Source organism: Balaenoptera physalus, assembly GCF_965194825.1.
Source record: "Balaenoptera physalus genome assembly, chromosome: 18".
NCBI lineage: Eukaryota > Metazoa > Chordata > Mammalia > Artiodactyla > Balaenopteridae > Balaenoptera > Balaenoptera physalus.
Genome location: NC_138899.1, coordinates 59,931,406 through 59,952,669, shown reverse-complemented (window position 1 = coordinate 59,952,669; position 21,264 = coordinate 59,931,406). Strand labels below are relative to the sequence as shown.

The 21,264-nt window shown below is 41.1% G+C and overlaps 1 long non-coding RNA gene across 1 annotated transcript; it reads left to right on the top strand.

The window, feature by feature from the left end:
* Nucleotides 1–4,637: 4,637 nt before the first annotated feature.
* On the top strand, nucleotides 4,638–16,225 carry LOC309647780. Its single transcript, XR_014256288.1, has 2 exons — nucleotides 4,638–14,100; nucleotides 14,195–16,225. It is a non-coding gene; the product is annotated as an uncharacterized lncRNA (long non-coding RNA).
* The last annotated feature ends 5,039 nt before the right edge of the window (nucleotides 16,226–21,264 follow it).

Sequence of the window (21,264 nt, the reverse complement as noted above, 5' to 3'; positions counted from 1 at the left end):
GAGCATCTTTTCATGTACTTATTCGCCATCCGCATATCTTCTTTTGTTAAGTGTCTGTTCAAATATTTTGCCCATTTTTTAATTGGGTTGTTTGTCTTGTGTTATTGAGTTTTGAGAGTTCTTGGTATATTCTAGATACAAATCCTTTGTCAAATATGTGTTTTGTGAATATTTCACTCTAGAGCTTGCTTTTTCATTTTCTTGACAGTGTCTTTTAAAGAGCAAAAGTCATTAATTTAGATGAAGTCCAGTTTAACAAATTTTTCTCTTAGAATTCATACTTTTTGTCTCTTAAGAAATCTTTGCCTATGCAAGGCTACTAAGAGTTTCTCTTATGTTTTCTTTTAGAAACTTTATAGTTTTAACCCTACATTAGGTATATGGTTAATTTTTAGTCAATTTTTATTTATGGTATTAGGTAAGGGTAAGGGTAAAAGTTCTTTTTTTTTTTTTTTTTTTGGCATATGACAATCCAGTTGTCCCAGGATAATTAACTGAGATTATCTATTCCTCATTGAATTGCCTTGATACCTTTGTCAAAAATCAATTGACTGTATATGTCATATATGACCATATCCCTATTCTGTTCCATTGACCTATATGTTTAGCTTTACTTTAATAGCTCACTGTCTTGATAACCGTAGTTTATTATAAGGCTTGAGATCAGGTACTGTGAGTCCTCCAACTTCGTTTTTTTACAGAATTGCTTTGGCTATCCTAGTCTCTTTACATTTCCATCTGAACATTAGAAACAGCTTGCCAATTTCTGCAAAAATACCTGCTGGGATTTTGATTGAGATTTCACTGACTCTACAGATCAATTTGAAAGGAATTGCCTTCTTGATAACATTGAGTCTTCTGATCAGCAAACATAGTATATTTCTCCATTTATTTAGGTCTTTAATTTCTCTCACCAGTGTTTTGAGTTTTCAATATACAGGTCTTGCACATCCATTGACAAATTTATTCCTAAGTATTTCACATTTGTGACATGACCATAAATAGTATTGTTTTAAAATTTCAACTTCTGTGTAAGCTAGTATGTACAAATACAATTCGTTTTTTTGGTATTGAACTTATATTCTGCAATCTTACTAAACCCAGTAAGCTGGGACATTTGTAGGGCTTATGTTATGTATTTTTCCTGTTCTCAGAAATCATTGTCCCATGCTGCCTAATGCCTACTGTCTGAAAACCATTGTTTTATACATCTTTCTGTTTTTTGTTTTGTTTTGTTTCAAGTAGAAGAAATAAATCTGGTCATTGTTATTCCACTGTGGCCAGAAACAGAGAAAGCCAATCAGATATTTAGTGCCTCACTTTTTTTTTTTTTTTTTTTTTAACTTTGGGTTTATTTATTTATTTATTTATGGCTGTATTGGGTCTTCGTTTCTGTGCGAGGGCTTTCTCTACTTGCGGCAAGTGGGGGCCACTCTTCATCGCGGTGCGCGGGCCTCTCATTATCGCGGCCTCTCTTGTTGCGGAGCACAGGCTCCAGATGCGCAGGCTCAGTAATTGTGGCTCACGGGCCTAGTTGCTCCGCGGCATGTGGGATCTTCCCAGACCAGGGCTCGAACCCATGTCCCCTGCATTAGCAGGCAGGTTCTCAACCACTGCGCCACCAGGGAAGCCCTAGTGCCTCACTTTTTATCATGAATGCGCAGCTTGGGATCACTAAGTATTTTACTAAGATCTTCAACATGAAAGGCAGAGACCTAAACAAATAATGTTTTTTAAAAAGGAATTTAAGAGAAAACTTTAAGTATTTTCATTAATACTCTCAGATTACCCAGCAAAATAAATATAGAAAGTTACATAGCAAGAGTAAATTCCTAAAAATAAAAAATTCTAAGAGATTTGGGGACAGGGCAAGAGGTGGGGAACAGGACACAGTAAAACATAAGAAATAAACATGTTCTCTGGTTTCTCAAACCGTATTGGAAACAGAAGATAATGGAGTGTTGCCTTCAACATTCTGTAAGAACATAATTTTCAATGCATAGTTCTATTCCCAGCCAAATTATCAATGGGATTTGATGATGAAATAAAAAATGTTTCAGCCATGTAAAGTTTCAAAAAGTAAACTCCCATGCACCTTTTTTCAGGAAGCTAGCGGAGGATAGTCTCCAAAATTGTCTAGTAATACACCAGTAAGAGGGGACCCAACACAGGAGAGAAGGTGTTGAAAGACACAATGGCATCTCTACATCTGGCTTGGGAGACTAGTCCATATTGGGGCAGGAGGATGGAGGGCTGCTAGAGAGAAGAATCTAAAAAAAAAAAAAAAAAAGCTCTTGGGAACATTGTCTCAATCGCCCTTCCTATTCCCTGAATCTCTGTCCTTTACTCCACTTCCTTTTCCAGTAATACATCTGCAGCCTCTGCTGTAGGGTCATCTTGTCCCACTGCAACAAGACCCATAGAAGACCACTGTCTCACAACTTGCGTCCTTGCTGCATGCATACTAAAGGAAACTCAGAAGTACCAATCTAGGGTCAGGTAAACAAGGTACTCAGGGCTCAAAATTTAAGTATGCACTTACTCTCAAGTGCAAGGTCAGCACCTCGTGCTTCCCCAAATCTAGTTCCCCAGGGATGGATGTTTGACCAGCTACCACTCCTGTGTCTGCCTCATTGTCTTCTGTCTTCTGGCTGTTCTTTACTCCCTTTTTCTTATGTTCCTCTTCTACAATGGGCTGAAGCATAATATAGGCAAATGTGTTTCCTTTAAGAATATTTTTTTAATATTTATTTGTTTGTTTATTTATTTATTTATTTGGCTGCGCTGGGTCTTATAGTTGCAGCATGCGGGATCTTTTAGTTGTGGCATGTGAACTCTTAGTTGCAGCATATGGGACCTAGTTCCCTGACCAGGGATTGAATCCGGGCCCCCCGCATTGGAAGCACAGAGTCTTAGCCACTGGACCACCAGGGACGTCCCCAAGAATTTATATTGTAACGGAGCAGGACCCTATGGAGAGTTCCCCAGACAGACCTGCCCCCACCCCCCTCCACTGCCATATCCTCTGCCTGCCTCTTGTTTGTAGAAAAGCTTTAGTCTCCCAGGCCTCCCATGAGTCACAAAAGGCTAGCTCAAGAGTTAAGGACTGGAAGAATGTGAACATACAGTAACAAAAGTTAGCAGTTGGGCCAGGAGAACTGGTAACAATGTACACAACAGATCAGCCATGTAGCTGTCACAGAATCTTTACTTCCTCCCTAAAGGACATAGATAACAGTGTCTGGTGCACATCCCTGAGTTGTCTTGCAGATACTAAAATTGCCACCAGAGGGAAAAAGCTAACTGTATGATGACCAGACTGGAGCCATGACATAAGCTGTTCCATCTTGAGCAGCACTGAATCTGTGGCTTGCACAATTCCAGGAGCTGGCTTCAAGGAAATGGGAGCAAACTGACCTTGGAGTAGAAGATTAATTGTGCATAAAGCCATCAACATGACACTAACCAGACCACCACACAACTAGTTTTGAGATGATTACCAGAGCTAACTGTGCTGTTCTACAGGTAGCCCCCCTGCCTGTACACCACTGAAACTCCCATTTAAAACCTTTGTCCTCTTAACAAAGGGGATGGTTTTGGGAACACTAGTTCGTCATCTTCCTGAATAAAATAACTTTTCCTTTTTAACCAACACTTGTCTCTCAAGTATTGGCCTTCTGAGTGGCAAGCAGCCAAACCTGAATTCGGTTCTGGTTCTGGCCGGTAACACAGTAATTTTTTTGTATTGGGTTGGCCAAAAAGATCGTTCGGGTTTTTGGGTAAGAGCTTACTGGAAAACCCGAACGAACTTTTTGGCCAAGCCAATATTAATTAAGTTTAGGCCTTAGGATTTTTGTTTGTTTGTTTGTTTGTTTTTAAGTCCTATTAGAGATTTCTTCATATTTTGTGATGCTGAATTTTAATTTTAAACTGGAATATCAACTCTGCCACCTCAACATTTCACAGGCAAAAAAACCCTCCAAAATCATGTGGATCATGACAATCATTTGTGATCCAGGCGTGATGAAGAATAGAAAAGGTATGAAGAAGAGAAGGAAGTGGGTGGAGAACACTGAAGTCTCCAAAACATGTTTTCTTCTCTCTAGTCAAATGAATCATATTGTTCCCTGAAAAATTTCTACTTTCAAGGTTTGAGGACAGAATTTTCTTAAGTGATTGTCTGAAGCTGAAAATCATGCTAAAATGCTTGAAATGGAAGAGCACAAATCACTACTCCAATCTTACGTCTATCTCTGAGAATATGCAGAAAGCACTTCCGAGCAGTGCACAGGGCTTCAGTGTGTGAGGTGCTTCAGAGAAAGTGCATTGTCATGATTTACCAATCTTCAAGGCCAGGAGTTGAAAATGAGTCTTTACTTTAGTCAATTATGATTAGAGAAGAAGGAAAGCTTTATACTGCAGTGGGACCATTCCCATCAGCCAAAGACTGTTGGCAGAGCTAGAAACAAAAGTCTTGCTACTCTTCCAATTTCAGTTGAAAGCAAGTGATGATTTAGTATTCCTAATGTGCAATATGGTGAGCACAAGAGTAAGCCAGTGGCTGAGAATGTTGTTCTGCACTATAAAAACTTTGGGGGAGGGGTTGGATGAATTGGGAGATTGGGATTGATATATATACACTATTGATACTATGTATAAAATAGATAACTAATGAAAACCTACTGTATAGCATAGGGAACTCTATTCAATGCTCTGTGGTGACCTAAATGGGAAGGAAATCCAAAAAAGAAGGGATATATGTATACATATAGCTGATTCACTTTGCTGTACGGTAGAAACTAACACATTATTGTAAAGCAACTATACTCCAATAAAAATTTTTAAAAACTTTTAAGTAGGCCTCTAAAATTTATAATACTAATTTAAACATTTTGATAATATTTGAGATTTATTGTTAAATCCCATAAGTCCTATGATGGTAATATTTAGCTTTGGTCTGACCTTTGTCAAAGTATTTGTTTTAAGATTTGGCCACTAAGCATTCATCCAATTTGTGTATCTGTTAACTCTATCTGTTAGGTATTTATTTTTATATGTATTAACATGGTTTTTCCTCCCCTGCCCTGCCCCACTTCTTCTCCCCTAACCAATTTTCCTTATTATTTTATATGTGTTTTGGTTCTAGTTAAATTTTAATTTAGTCCACAGATTACAGGATATTAAGACAGAATGTGATTAATCTAGAAGAATAAAATTCCCTTAGAAATAGATGTAGGGAGAGGGCAGACAGCAGAAGCAAGAAGAACTACAATTCTGCAGCCTGTGGAAGGAAAACCACATTCACAGAAAGATAGACAAAATGAAAAGGCAGAGGACTTTGTACCAGATGAAGGAACAGGAAGAAACCCCAGAAAATCAACTAAATGAAGTGGAGATAGGCAACCTTCCAGAAAAAGAATTTAGAATAATGATAGTGAAGATGATCCAGGACCTCGGAAAAAGAATGGAGGCAAAGATCGAGGAGATGCAAGAAATGTTTAACAAAGACCTAGAAGAAATAAAGAACAAACAAACAGAGATGAACAATACAATAACTGAAATGAAAACTACACTAGAAGGAATCAATAGCAGAATAACTGAGTCAGAAGAATAGATAAGTGACCTGGAAGACAGAATGGTGGAATTCACTGCCGTGGAACAGAATAAAGAAAAAAGAATGAAAAGAAATGAAGACAGCCCAAGAGACATCTGGGACAACATTAAATGCAACAACATTCACATTATAGGGGTCCCAGAAGGAGAAGAGAGAGAGAAAGTACCTGAGAAAATATTTGAAGCGATTACAATCAAAAACTTCCCTAACATGGGAAAGGAAATAGCCACCCAAGCCCGGGAAGCACAGAGAGTCCCAGGCAGGATAAACCCAAGGAGAAACACACCGAGACACATAGTAATCAAATTGACAAAAATTAAAGACAAACAAAAATTATTGAAAGCAGCAAGGGAAAAACAACAAATAACATACAAGGGAACTCCCATAAGGTTAACAGCTGATTTCTCAGCAGAAACTCTACAAGCCAGAAGGGAGTGCTGTGATATATTTAAAGGGATGAAATGGAAGAACCTAAACCAAGATTACTCTACCCGGCAAGGATCTCATTCAGATTAGATGGAGAAATCAAAAGACTTTACAGACAAGCAAAAGGTAAGAGAATTCAGCACCACCAAACCAGCTCTACAACAAATGCTAAAGGAACTTCCCTAAGTGGGAAACACAAGAGAAGAAAAGGACCTACAAAAACAAACCCATAACAATTAACAAAATGGTAATAGGAACATACATATCGATAATTACCTTAAACGTGAATGGATTAAATGCTCCAACCAAAAGACACAGGCTTGCTGAATGGATACATAAACAAGACCCATATATATGCTGTCTACAAGAGACCCACTTTAGACCTAGGGACACATACAGAATGAAAGTGAGGGGATGGAAAAAGATATTCCATGCCAATGGAAATCAAAAGAAAGCTGGAGTAGCAATATTCATATCAGATAAAATAGACTTTAAAATAAAAAATGTTACAAGAGACAAGGAAGGACACTACATAATGATCAAGGGATCAATCCAAGAAGAAGATATAACAATTATAAATATATATGCACCCAACATAGGAGCACCTCAATACATAAGGCAACCGCTAACAGCTATAAAAGAGGAAATCAACAGTAACACAATAATAGTGGGGGACTTTAACACCTCACTTACACCAATGGACAGATCATCCAGACAGAAAACTAATAAGGAAACACAAGTTTTAAATGACACAATAGACCAGATAGATTTAATTGATATTTATAGGACATTCCATCCAAAAACAGCAGACTGCACTTTCTTCTCAAGTGTGCACAGAACATTCTCCAGGATAGATCACATCTTGGGTCACAAATCAAGCCTCAGTAAATTTAAGAAAATTGAAATCATATCAAGCATCTTTTCTGACCACAATGCTATGAGATTAGAAATGAATTACAGGGAAAAAAACGTAAAAAAACACAAACACATGGAGGCTAAACAATACATTACTAAATAACCAAGAGATCACTGAAGAAATCAAAGAGGAAATCAAAAAATACCTGGATACAAATGACAACGAACACACGACGATCCAAAACCTATGGGATGCAGCAAAAGCAGTTCTAATAGGGAAGTTTATAGCAATACAAGCCTACCTCAAAACAAGAAAAATCTCAAATAAACAATCTAACCTTACACCTAAAGGAACTAGAGAAAGAAGAACAAACAAAACCCAAAGTTAGTAGAAGGAAAGAAATCATACAGATCAGAGCAGAAATAAATGAAATAGAAACAAAGAAAACAATAGCAAAGATCAATAAAACTAAAAGCTGGTTCTCTGAGAAGATAAACAAAATTGGCAAACCTTTAGCCAGACTCATCAAGAAAGAGGGAGAGGACTCAAATCAATAAAATTAGAAATGAAAAAGGAGAAGTTACAACAGACACTGCAGAAATACACAGCATCCTAAGAGACTACTACAAGCAACTCTATGCCAATAAAATGGACAACCTGGAAGAAATGGACAAATTCTTAGAAAGGTATAACCTTCCAAGACTGAACCAGGAAGAAATAGAAAATATGAACAGACCAATCACAAGTAATGATATTGAAACTGTGATTAAAAATCTTCCAATAGGGCTTCCTTAGTGGCACAGTGGTTAAGAATCCACCTGCCAATGCAGGGGACACGGGTTCGAGCCCTGGTTGGGGAAGATCCCACATGCTGTGGAGCAACTAAGCCTGTGAGCCACAACTACTGAGCCGGCACTCTAGAGCCCGCAAGCCACAACTAGTGAGCCCGCGTGCTACAACCACAGAAGCCCCTGCGCCTAGAGCCTGAGCTCTGCAACAAGAGAAGCCACCGCAATGAGAAGCTCGTGTACCACAACGCAGAGTAGCCCTTGCTCGCTGCAACTAGAGAAGGCCCGCACCCAGCAACAAAGACCCAACTCAGCCAAAAAAAAAAAAAAAAAATCTTCCAACAAACAAAAGTCCAGAACCATGTGGCTTCACAGGTGAATTCTATCAAACATTTAGAGAAGAGCTAACACCCATTCTTCTCAAACTCTTCCAGAAAATTGCAGAGGAAGGAACACTCCCAAACTCATTCTACGAGGCCACCATCACCCTGATACCAAAACCAGACAAAGACACTACAAAAAAAGAAAATTACAGACCAATATCACTGATGAATATAGATGCAAAAATCCTCAACAAAATACTAGCAAACAGAATCCAACAACACATCAAAAGGATCATACACCATGATCAAGTGCAATTTATCCCAGGGATGCAAGGATTCTTCAATATATGCAAATCAATCAATGTGATACAACATATTAACAAATTAAAGAATAAAAGCCATATGATCATCTCAATAGATGCAGAAAAAGCTTTTGACAAAATTCAACACCAATTTCTGATAAAAACTCTCCAGAAAGTGGGGGAATAGAGGGAACCTACCTCAACATAATAAAGGCCATATATGACAAACCCACAGCAAACATCATTTTCAGTGGTGAAAAACTGAAAACATTTCCTCTAAGATCAGGAACAAGACAAGGATGTCCACTCTCACCACTGTTATTCAACATAGTTTTGGAAGTTTTAGCGACGTCAATCAGAGAAGAAAAATAAATAAAAGGAATACAAATTGGAAAAGAAGAAGTAAAGCTGTTGCTGTTTGCAGATGACATGATACTATACATAGAAAATCCTAAAGATGCCACCAGCAAACTACTAGAGCTAATCAATGAATTTGGTAAAGTTGCAGGATACAAAATTAATGCACAGAAATCTCTTGCATTCCTATACACTAATGATGAAAAATCAGAAAAAGAAAAACAAATATCGTATATTAACACATATATGTGGAACCTAGAAAAATGGTACAGATGAACTGGTTTGAAGGGCAGAAATAGAGACACAGATGTAGAGAACAAACGTATGGACACCAAGGGGGGAAAGTGGCGGGGGGGTGGGGATGGTGGTGTGATGAATTGGGAGATTGGGACTGGCATGTATACACTGATGTGTATAAAATGGATAACTAATAAGAACCTGCTGTACAAAAAATAAATAAAATTAAATTCAAAAATTCAAAAAAAGAAAAAATAGATGCAGGGACTCACGTGGCTTTGGCTTCCCGTCTTAGGGAGAAGGGGAGAGACTTAGGTTAAGCAGATAGTCTGTTGTTCAGAAATTTAAATATGAGAAAGTTCAGAGGTTGAGTAGCTACAGTTGTGGACTGTTGCAGATACTGACTCTCCACACCCATTCCAACCACCTGTTGGCCTGGCCGCCTGCACCCTATCACCCGAGACACGAAAAACTACATTCCCAGAATCCTTTGCAGCTAGGCTCCAGATATATTGCAGGCTTCCCTGATTGGATGCACAAATGAAATGTTGACTTGGAATGGAGACTATGGAGAGAGAATCAGGCTCTGAATCATCTCTTGGCTGTTTTGGGTGATGACAGGTGTTGCATAGTCAGACAACAGCTGTGCTTGTGGCTTCCCGAGTGGACAGCTTCCTAGTAGTGGCAGGGGCAGCAGCCATCTTGGCAGGCTTGGCAGTTCTTCGGTGAGTATGGTTTTGGTTTGTGAGTCTAGGTTTTTGAGTTTTTTAAATTTTTGTTTGGTTTTGTCAACAGTTCTGTGAGTTCTTAATCTCCCTCAATAAATCTGGTTGTACTTAAACTAGCCAGAGAGGATTCTATTCTCAACTATTTTGGAAGTTGATAGTTCACTTTTTGTCTTGTGATATGATAAGCCCTTTACCTACATTATCTAATTTAATCATCACATGATCAAGAGATAAGTACTGTTATTTATTTCTCTTAGCAGATGAGGAAGCAACTTTTCCAATCTCTTCTGAAGGTAAAGAAGGGATACTACGGGAACTTTTAATTTTGGAAAGTTGCAAGAATTGTACAAAGAACTCTTGTTTACTTTTCAGATTCCCCACTTGTTAACATTTTACCACATTTGCTTTATCTTCTCTTTTTCTCTCCATACACACACAAACACACAAACACACACACAGTATTTTTTTTTCCTTCTGAACCATTTAAGAGTAAGTTTCAGACATGATAACCCTGAGTATATATTTTCTAAGAACAAGGACATTCACTTACATAACTACAGTACGATAATCAAAATCTGGAACTTAACACTGATAACATTCTCTCCTCTAATCTACAGACTTTATGCTTTGCCTACTGTTCCAATAATGTTATTTATAGAAAAAATAAAAATAATATCTTTTTTTCTGGTCCAAGATGCAATTCAGACTCACAAATTGCATTTAGTTCTCAAAGCCAATTTAGTCTCCCTTAACTGGAACAGTTTTTCAGGTTTTGTCTTATCCTTAATATTTTTGAAGTATACAAGCCAGTTATTTTTAAAATGTCTCTCAATTTTGGATTTATCTGTGTGTTTTTTTTTTTTAACTTTGGGTTTATTTATTTATTTATTTGTTTATTTATTTATGGCTGTGTTGGGTCTTCGTTTCTGTGCGAGGGCTTTTTCTAGTTGCAGCAAGTGGGGGCCACTCTTCATCGCGGTGCGCAGGCCTCTCATTATCGCGGCCTCTCTTGTTGCGGGGCACAGGCTCCAGACGCGCAGGCTCAGTAATTGTGGCTCACGGGCCTAGTTGCTCTGTGGCCTGTGGGATCTTCCCAGACCAGGGCTCGAACCTGTGTCCCCTGCATTGGCAGGCAGATTCTCAACCACTGCGCCACCAGGGAAGCCCTATCTGTGTGTTTCTTGATGGAATAGTTTTAAATATATATATTACATGTATATTGTAAAGAATTCAGAGAAGTCTTTCAACTAGAAATAAAAATTGCCTCTTTTCCAACCCCTTCACCATAAATAACTGTTGTTAACAATTTGATTCTTCGAACTTTTTAGTTCAAAATGTTGCTTAAAAATAATTGTTTTATTTGAATATGCATTGCTAAAAGTTCAAGAACATTTCCTACTTTCCTAGGTGGCTGAAATAACATCAGCATCTTAAAATTAATAATAGTTCCTTAATATTATCTAACACCCAGTCCACATTCAGTTTCCCATAATTGTTCCAGAAATGCCCTTTAGAGTTCATTTGTCCATACCAAGATTCAGTCCAGAATCAGACATTTGTAACGGGTTGCTATGTCCTCTAACTCTCTTTTCATCCTGAAGAGTCCATAAGGTTGAATGGTAAGAAACAGTATGGTAAGAAAGCACTAACCTTTAATGTTGACCTTGGGAGTCTGTCAAGAAGAAATATTTGGCTGAAGTTCCAAGGGATCAGAGGTCATTCCTACGGCAGCAGTGAGAGTCCTCACTGCTGTGGACCAGGACAGGTGACTCAGGACCTGGCTGTTCAGGTAGATCTCCTCTCTATGCTTTGATTTTCTCTTTTGCAAAGCAAATAAGAGAGTACCTAGTCCCAGGGTTCTGTGAAAAAAAAACAACAACTAATCATTGATCAAACATAAAGTATTAAATACAAATATACTTGCTATAAGAAATTACATCTAAAGCAGACAAGGGGAAAACTCAAGCCACAAGGAATTAGATAATAAATACCCAACTCACACAAAGGAAGAAAAGTCTGTAGTCTGAAGATGTTTTTTCTTCTGACTTATTTTTCAATTTTTTTCTTTCAACGTTTTCTTTTTCATATCATAGTGGCAGTAGGTGAGACCAGATAAGTTAATGGAACACAGTGGAGCAACATTATATTTATGGACCTGGTGTAGTGGGAGTGAACTGACAGCTATGACACAGGAGAACAAACACTGAACAATGTTTCACAAACATTCTTTCATGTCAGCAAATGCTATGGCTATTACTTTTAAAGGAGACTTCAGTTTGCTGTGAGATTTATTCTATGACTTTATTACCTAGAGAAAGGAATCGTTTGTTTACTACTCCTTTGGTTGTAAGCATGTTAAAAAGTCAAAAAATGACACATAATTAATGATGACTTATGGACCTTTGTACTACGTTGAATAGTGTCCCCCCAAATTTATATTCACCCAGAACCTCAGAAGGTGACCTTATTTGGAAGTAAGGTCTTTGCAGACGTAATTAATCAAATTAAAGTGAGGTCTTTCTGGATTAGGGTGGGCCCTAATCCAATGACTGATATCCTTATAGGAAGAGGAAATTTGGACGCAGACACACTGAACAAAAGCCATGTGATGATGGAGGCAGAGATTGTTGTGATGTGTCTTCAAGCCAAGGAGTACCAAGGACGGCTGGCAGATCTCCCAGAAGTTAGGAAGCAGCAAGGAAGGATCCTCCCTTAGAGCCTACAGAAAAAGCATGCCCTGGGGACACCTTGATTTTGGACTTCTGGTCTCCCAGAACTGTGAGAGAATAAATTTCTGTTGTTCTAAGTCATCCAAGTTTGTCGTCATTTGCTACAATGGCCCCAGAAAACTAACACAGCCTTGAGGTGTCATATGCTGCTGGGCTTTGGAGATCTGACTCATTATAACCAAAATTTGCCAACTGCTTTATAAACTCAAATTTCAACTTATTAATCTCCAGTGGGAAATAGCTGGTAGGATAACAAGCATTCTCTTGGGGAGCACCAGCCTGGTATATGGGCCTAAATTATAAATCAGGAAGGAGAAGGAGAAATTAATATTTATCCAGCATCTGATATGGTTCAGGCACCGTACGTGTCACAAATAAAAATAAAGTTACAACTGTGATACGTGTCATAAATAGTTACAACTGTGCTTTGAAGAGAGGTATACTGTGGACATGAAGGAGATCAAAGAAAGTGAAGCTGAGGAAAGGATCTGGAGGAAGAATAGGAATTAACAAGGGGAAGGGGATACAGGAGGGCGGCAGGTACAAAAGGCTTCTGTGTTCAAGGAACTGAAAGAAGGGCCAGGGGTGGGGGGTTGGCTTGTACAGTGTGAGGCAGGGGGGAAAGTAAGGCGTGACACATGCAAGGGCTCCCAGATGGGCTTCAGGCTCATGTCTTTCTCCTAAGGACAATGAGGAGGTCTTAAGGTTTGCTATACAAAGGAGTGACCTGATGAGATTTGCATTCTCAAAAAGATGACTCTGGCAGCAGTTGGGGTACAAGTTGGAGGGAAGGGGAGAGTTTGATGCCAGCAAAGGATCCAGGGATTAGGACTAGACAAACCACACTCAGCAGACACTCTGTGAGACCCTATGAGAGTGAGCAGGAGGCCAGGCCCCTTTTCCCCCAGTGCCAGGAGTTCCCCCAAACCATACTCCTCCCCGTACAGCCAGACCTCCTCTTGGACAGAACTAGACCAGAGCATTTGCCTAAGTTATCCAAGCAGAGAGAAGGTAACTCAAGTGGTTATTGAGATCATGGGACTGGATTAAGATTGTGGTGCTGGAATAAATTTTTACCCTTGCTTCCCCAAATGATGTGAGTTCATAAGATCAGATTTGTTATGGGATACGATGGCCTAACATTCTATTCATACACCTGAGTGCTGTGTGAGTGAATTCACAACCCTGACACAGGTGAAGAATAAACATTTATCAATGTACCATAAACATCCTTTCAGGTCAGAATATACACATCCTGGGCATTCTTGTGTGAATGTACTGCCATTTATTTAACTATTTTCTTATTTATCCATAAACAATCTCTCTCTGGTGTTTGCTATTACACCAGCACCTTGACTGTATATCTAGATACCCTTCTGAGAGATTTTTCTATGGCATAGAGCCTCAGGGGGGAGGATTTCCAGATATAAGAGGAAGCATATTCAACCACTGATAGATCCTGGCAAACTTCCTAAAAGATTTCCTGATACCATAATTCTATCAATAGTCAGGGCACGCCTTCACAATTATTTCAGCCTGGGTATGATATATACTACAGTTGCACACATGTTATCTAATTTTTGCATAAAGTTTTTTTCTGATTATAAAAGTTATATGTGTTTCAGAAGATGAACAGAATTTCTTTCACTTGACCTATCAAGGAAAGCACTGTGTGTGCTGGGATGAGATGCACGGTGCGCTGCATGGGGCAAGGGATAATTCTCCCCCCGGGATGTTCAGGTGAGAAACTCCCTCCGGAGGATGGGCTTCTGCCTTTGCCGAGCTTGCATTTCAGAGTAAGCCCTGAGCCAGAACGGAACCTTCTGTGTTCCAGAGGGGAGGATTTGAAGGTGGCAGGTGGGATGGGGATTCTGAGAGGAAGCCCCCGAAGCCAGTGACAAGAAAGCCTGCGCAGGGGAAGGACGGGGAGGTAGACCCCAGACGCAGGGTAAGTAGAAAGGATTTTGGAAGTGAACGTACCCTTTCCTAGAGTTCATAAATTCCCTTCTTTTTTGTGTTAGTTGTGCCTCAGGATATGTATTTAACCTCTTATTAGAGATTTTGTGAGTTGATGAGTTCTGGCCTTTGTCCCAGGAAGGCAGCTGCACAGCTTTCATGAGTTGCTTCATCACAGCGAAGAGAAGCCAGGAGAGCCAATTTCTGATGGCAAGAGTGGAAGAAGGTGAGGAAAGGTTGCCACCGATGGATAAGAAAGCATATCTGCAGGCTTGCTCTTGGTACTGTTCTAGGGAACACATCTAAATCTGCTTTGCCCTCCCTTCAAAACCCATGTGAGCAAGTGAAGGGGCAGGGGACCACTTAAATGTAAGGCTGAGTCCCAAGGTTTTAGTCACACCTCTGGAAAGGGGTCTGGGAATCCTTGTAGACGGTCCCAGCAGGGTTTAGGTACTGTGCACCTGTGCAGAAGAGATGGTCAGGGACAGCTGGGCATCACCAGAAAATGCAACAAGGAGCAATGGGAGAAACAACCTGGGAAATGTGAGAGCCACTGGGGAAGCAGGGGCTCCCTGAGAGCAGGGAGGGCCTGCCTCTACCTGGGCTGGTCAGGGGAGTCTTTCCAGAGAGCACAGCACCTGAGCTGAGTTTGAAAGATGGACAGCAGATCTCCATAAAGACCGGGCTGTGGAAGGGTGAATCTGATCCCTAGGGCTGCAGTCACAGAAATGTATTCTGCCACAATTCTGGAGGCCAGATGACCGAAATCAAGACGTTGGCAGGTTGAACACTTCCCCGGAGGTTCTGGGGGAGACTCCCTTCCTTGCCTCTTCCACCTTCTGGTGGTTACTGGCTTCCTTGGCTTGGGGTCACATTACACCAGTCTCTGCCTCCATCTTCACGCTGGCCTTCTCTTCTGTCCCTTTTAAGCACACTTGTCATTGAATTTAGGGCCCACTTGGATGACCCAGCATGACCTCATCTCAAGATGCTTAAATCAATTACATCAGCAAATAAGGTAACATTCACAGATTCCAGGGGTTAGGATGTAGACAGGTCTTTTGGGGGTGGGGCACCATTCAACCATCAGAGGGCACTCCATTCAGAGCATCTCTGGGAGGAACACAAACTCCTTAACAGAAGGTCCTGAATGATCATGACCCGGCTATCTTTCAAGTCCTAACACCCACTATTTCCCCTGACCTCAAGGTGTGATTAATTGCTTTTATTTCCACCAATGAAAGGTCTTTCCATGCCTCCATGTTTTGTACATGCTGTTCCCTCTTTCCATTTCAATGAATCAAGTTGGATGGTGGAAGGAAAATCAATAGGATGGAATGGTTATAGGGAGCAGGTTTAGGGGGTGAGGCAAACAGGCTTTGTGGTTCCAAATGTTCATATCGCCTCAGTAAAATCTTCCTTTGGACAATCTAGCTACGTTCGGGAGGTCCCTTTACCATTTTGTCTGGCTTTAAGAAAGTCACAATTAAAAGGCTTAACTGGGTGAAATGTAAAGGGTTCCTCTCTGAAATTTGATTTCATGTTTACTCATGAATAGCAGCTGCTCTCAAAAGAGGTTCACTTTTGAGTAAATTAGAAGTCTGTCTCTGAGCACATAAATACCCTAAAGGTTTGTTTTGTTTTGTGTCTCAGGAGAAGTAAGTAGGGCAGAATGAGCTGGATATTCATAAGGCTGCAGGTAACTTGTTTTGAACGCTCTCAGCAGACTGGAGAACAGCAGCTGAAGTGGAGAGATGCTTGAATTTCACTGGGAATTGTCAACACGAAGCGAATGACAAAGATGCCAGCCACAAGATCAATGTCCTCATATCTTTCTTTTATTGCCTCCTTGTAATTAAAGCCTAAAGTGAATTATGAAAATATACAAACAAACATCTTCTGCCTTGGATTTATGCCTGGCGTGCTGTGAAATTGTGGTGGGATGATTGCTTATGTATTATGCATGTTATACTACAAAAGAGGGACTTTAATATGTAATATGGAGTTTCCATGTGCTGAAAATGGGTCTATCAACACAAAGGCAGATGAAAAGTGTATTGCTTATAAGAGATCATAAATAGATGAGGAGAAATTAAGAGGCAGGGAAGAAAAAGAAGCCAATGTGGGCCAGACACAGAAAAGGTATAGAATATCTGGTGCACAATCAAAGGCACATATTTTGGGGGGGGTGTGGTACACAAAATTCTAAGATGACCACCCAATGGTCTTGTATAATCTCTCCTTTTGAAGGTGGGCAGGATCTGTGGATATGACGTGTGTCACTCCTGTGATGAGGTTGTGTACTTATGGCGAAGGTTAAGGGATTTTGCCCATCAGTTGATTTTGAGTTAATTAGAAGGGAAATTCCCTGGGTGGATCTGAATCAGATGAAACTCTTGAAAGTGTAAGGTTCTCCTGCTGGCCTTGAAGCAGCCATCATGAGTTCTATAACTGCAAGGAGAGTTTTGCCAGCAACGCAGGTAAGGCTGGAAGAGCACCTGGAGCCTCAGGTGAGACTCCATCTCATGGCACTGACACCTGATCGCAGCTTTGCGAAACCCGGCGCAGAGGACCCAGCTACGCCACATCAGGTCTCCCAAGATACAGAGACTGTGATCTAATAAATATGTGTTATTTTAGGTGCTCCATCCCAGGTCATTTGTTACACAGCATCATGCTAAGTGCTGGGGATACAATGGTCCCCAAGGCAAACACAACCCTGCCCTGCAAGGGACACAACAAGGAAAGAGATGACCATTGGCTGATGTGTGAGGAAAGGGAGGTACTTTTCAAGTAACTCCTCCTATTGCCCCTGTAGTGATTCTTTCACTACAGCCCCTCTGCCATTATGCCCGCAGGGAAGTGGAACAGGGAATTTGGAGAGGAAGGGAATATGACGTGGGGGAAATCCCTGCCGGGCAGGCAGGGAAGGAAAAACAAATCCTGTTGGGTTCTGAGAGGTGAGGTGGAGGAGAAAGAAGGCAGGGGGGGCAACCACGTGGGCTGGTCCCCCCTCTCCTTCATCCTCCCCAAAGTTGGGGGAGGGGAGAGGTTTTAAATAACTGGAAAAGTTCTGGGGAGTTTTCAGAGTAAGGGGTATTGTTCCTCTCTTTTCTGAGTAAATACTGGGACATTATTAAGTGCCCTTAGGTAAGTGCTGAATTCATCACGTCCCTGCTTAGGTGGTGAGCTGGAAATAGATCTAGGCAGAGGGATGGCCAGAAATAGGGCCTGTTCCCTCCTCTCAGGCCTGCGACCTGATCAACAGTCAGCTCAGTCAGTCCCACTTGCTTCTCTTGAGACACAAGATACAATATACCTTTAGGACATTTATGTGCTCAGAGGCAAACTTATAATTTATTCAAAAGTGAACAACTTTTGTGAGCAGCTGCTATTCATGAATAAACATGAAATCAAATTTCAGAGAAGAACTTTCCACATTTCACACAAGAAAGAGATGGTTTTCAACCAGAAGAGAACAGGGTACCTTTAACTAGCAAGCTGAAGTGTTTTCTCTCATTAGTGTGATGGCGGCTTGAAGGCAAGATCAGACCACTATTAGCAAATAACGGAATCTTTTTCTTCTTCTTTTTTTCCTTAGCGTCTGAAAGTATCTGGGGTATAATTGGCCCCAATATAAGCAGTACCTTAGAGCGGGGGTTTTCAGTGGGTGCAATTTTGCTCCCCAGCAGACATTTGGTAGTGTCTGGAGACACTTTTGGTTGTCAGAACTCGGGGGGATGGTTGTGCTACCGGCATCTAGTTGATAGAGGTCATCGATGCAGCTAAACATCCTACAATGCACAGGACAGCCTTCCTCACTAAAAACAACTACCCAGCCCCAAATGTCAGCGATGCTACTGAGAGACGCTGCCCTGGGGAAAGCACGAGTCGCTAAGGAAGCATTGATGAGGATCCCCCACTCAGATGAGGGTGAAAGGGAGGAGCAGGGAAGGAAGGGTACAGACAGGGACTGGCCTGAGCAAAGGTCGTGGGGTACCTAGAGGTGGAGGCGGCTGAGAGACAGGAGACCTCTGCAGAGGTGAGTCGTGCACAGACTCTGGACTTCATTCCAAGGACCTGGGGGAGACGTCGGGGGGTTTTAGGCACAGAGCAAGTTTGCCCTTTACAGCTTACAAAGGAATTTCAACTGCTTCTCATTGGATCTTCATAATAACTCGGCGAGGAAGGAATTGAAGCTGTTATTATTTCTATTTAAAAATATATCTGTGTTTCTTGACTTTCCTCACACAAACTGCCCTCCTGCCTGTGACAGGAGGAAATGCCGACGGAAAGAAGAAGGGAGAGATGCTTTCCTGCCTTCACGTGTGGAAGTGGCAAAGCTGTGCATTAAGGGGTGGTAACTGCCTGATTCTCCCACGGACCATCAGTGTGTTCACCTTGCTCTGCTTATTGGACCTTGGGTGAACCACGACTAGGCAGCAGCTACTTAGAACCACACAGTTAAATCAAGTTCTGCTCTGGCAACTGTCTGCACCAGAATTGTTGTGGGATTAGTGGAAATAGAAATGGACTATGAGTTCATGTAGACATAAGGAGAGTTATCACTATGGGAGCATGATTAGATTGTCAGAAGTCAATGGGGGCTTCCCTGGTGGCGCAGTGGTTGAGAATCTGCCTGCTAATGCAGGGGACACGGGTTCGAGCCCTGGTCTGGGAAGATCCCACATGCCGCGGAGCAACTGGGCCCGTGAGCCACAACTACTGAGCCTGCGCGTCTGGAGCCTGTGCTGCGCAACAAGAGAGGCCGCGACAGCGAGAGGCCCGCGCACCGCGATGAACAGTGGCCCCCGCTCGCCACAACTAGAGAAAGCCCTCGCACAGAAACGAAGACCCAACACAGCCAAAAATAAATAAATAAATAAATAAATAATCTTAAAAAAAAAAAACTAAACTAAAAGTAGAGTTACCATATGACCCAGCAATCCCACTCCTGGGCATGTATATGGAAAAGATGAAAACACTAATTCAAAAAGATACATGCACCCCAATGTTCATAGCAGCATTGTTTACAATAGCCAAGACATGGAAGCAAACCAAGTGCCCATCAACAGATAAATGGATAAAGAAGATGTGTTACATATATACAAGGGACTATCACTCAGCCATAAAAAAGAATGAAATAATGCCATTTGCAGCAACATGGATGGACCTAGAGATGATCATACTAAGTGAAGTAGGCCAAAGACAAATATCGTATGATATCACGTATATGTGGAATCTTAAAAAATGATACAAATGAACTTATTTACAAAATAGAAACAGCCTCACAGACATAGAAAACAAACCTATGGTTACCAAAGGGGGAAGGGGAGGATAAATTAGGAGTTTGAGATTAACAGAAACATACTACTATATATAAAATAGAGAAGCAGTACGGTCATACCGTATAGCATGGGGAACTCTATTCAATATCTTATAATAAACTATAATGGAAAAGAATCTGGAAAAGAATCTGTATATTTATATATATGTAAAACTGAATCACTTCGCTGTACGCCTGAAACTAACACAACATTGTAAATCAACTATACTTCAGTAAAAAGAAAGTCAATGGGCTGTGAAACCTTATTGAACCAGATGTTAATTAATTAGTGTGGAAAGATAAGCTGCACAGAAGGGCAGGTGACCTTATAAATGGGGTGAAATACTGGTATTCGGATAGAAGAAGGGCAGCACGTTTAGAGCACCCGGCTTAAAGTATGGCTCGTTCACATCACTGACTTTCAGAGCATCTCCTACTCTTTGTCTGCAAACGGACCGCCCTGAATTTGCAATGTGCTGGCTTTTCCTGGGAGGCACAATGCAATGAGCCTTCTCCACAGACTCTATTTATAAGGTCCTCCAACCACGCAGCAGGTGAAGGTGCAGTGTTTTGCCTTCTGTTCTGCAGGCGGTGAAGAGGAGGATTCTGTTGTGTATTCACCGTCCAGGGCAACGATTGCTTAGCAACTTCTCTGATATATCTGAGAGATATTTGCCAATAAATATAAATTAAGTGAAAACCAGAATAAATTCAAGAAATAATTTCCATCAGGAACCATGATTGTTTTTCATCGTTTAACTTTGAGGAGTATGCTAAGTCCTCTGCACTTATTTTCCTTAACTGTAAAGGACACACGCAACACCCCTGTGCTCTAGAACCTTCAGGGGCTCCCTCCATTGTCAAAATTAAATTCAAATGCCAGGCACACAAAATATTTTACAATATGACTCCAAGTACTCTGCCTTCCTTCCTCCCCATTTGGGACCCCAATATGGAAGCCGTGCAGAGGCCACATCAGGGGCCCTGCCACTCCTCCCTTGGGATGTCCATTTAATGCCTCCTTCTTTCTGACAATGTTAGACAATGTTAGAAACTGCCCTTCCAGACATCTATCTGGAAGATGTCTCTGGATCACTTCAAATGATGAATTGGTTGAGGGTGTAGGCAAAATGACTGTGTTTGCAAACCCAGATTTTGGGCATCAGAGCCAAGCTCCTTGTCCTTTGACCTGTACATGAATGTCAGTTTGATTCTTTTTTTTTTTTTTTACATCTTTATTGGAGTATAATTGCTTTACAATGCTGTGTTAGTTTCTGCTGTATAACAAAGTGAATCAGTTATACGTATACACATATATCCCCACATCCCCTCCCTCTTGAGCTCCCACCCCTCTAGGTGGTCACAAAGCACGGAGCTGATCTCCCTGTGCTATGCGGCTGCTTCCCACTAGCTATCTATTTTACATTTGGTAGTGTATGTATGTCAATGCTACTCTCTCACTTCGTCCCAGCTTCCCCTTCCCGTCAGTTTGATTCTGACATTGGTCATTTGCAAGTACCGTTCAGCTCACAAGGATCCCCTGCTTTGGAGAACTGCCATCCGGATCCACTGGTCTCTGCTCTGGCAGCTGTATTTGTATCATAGGATCCACAGGTTTTAGA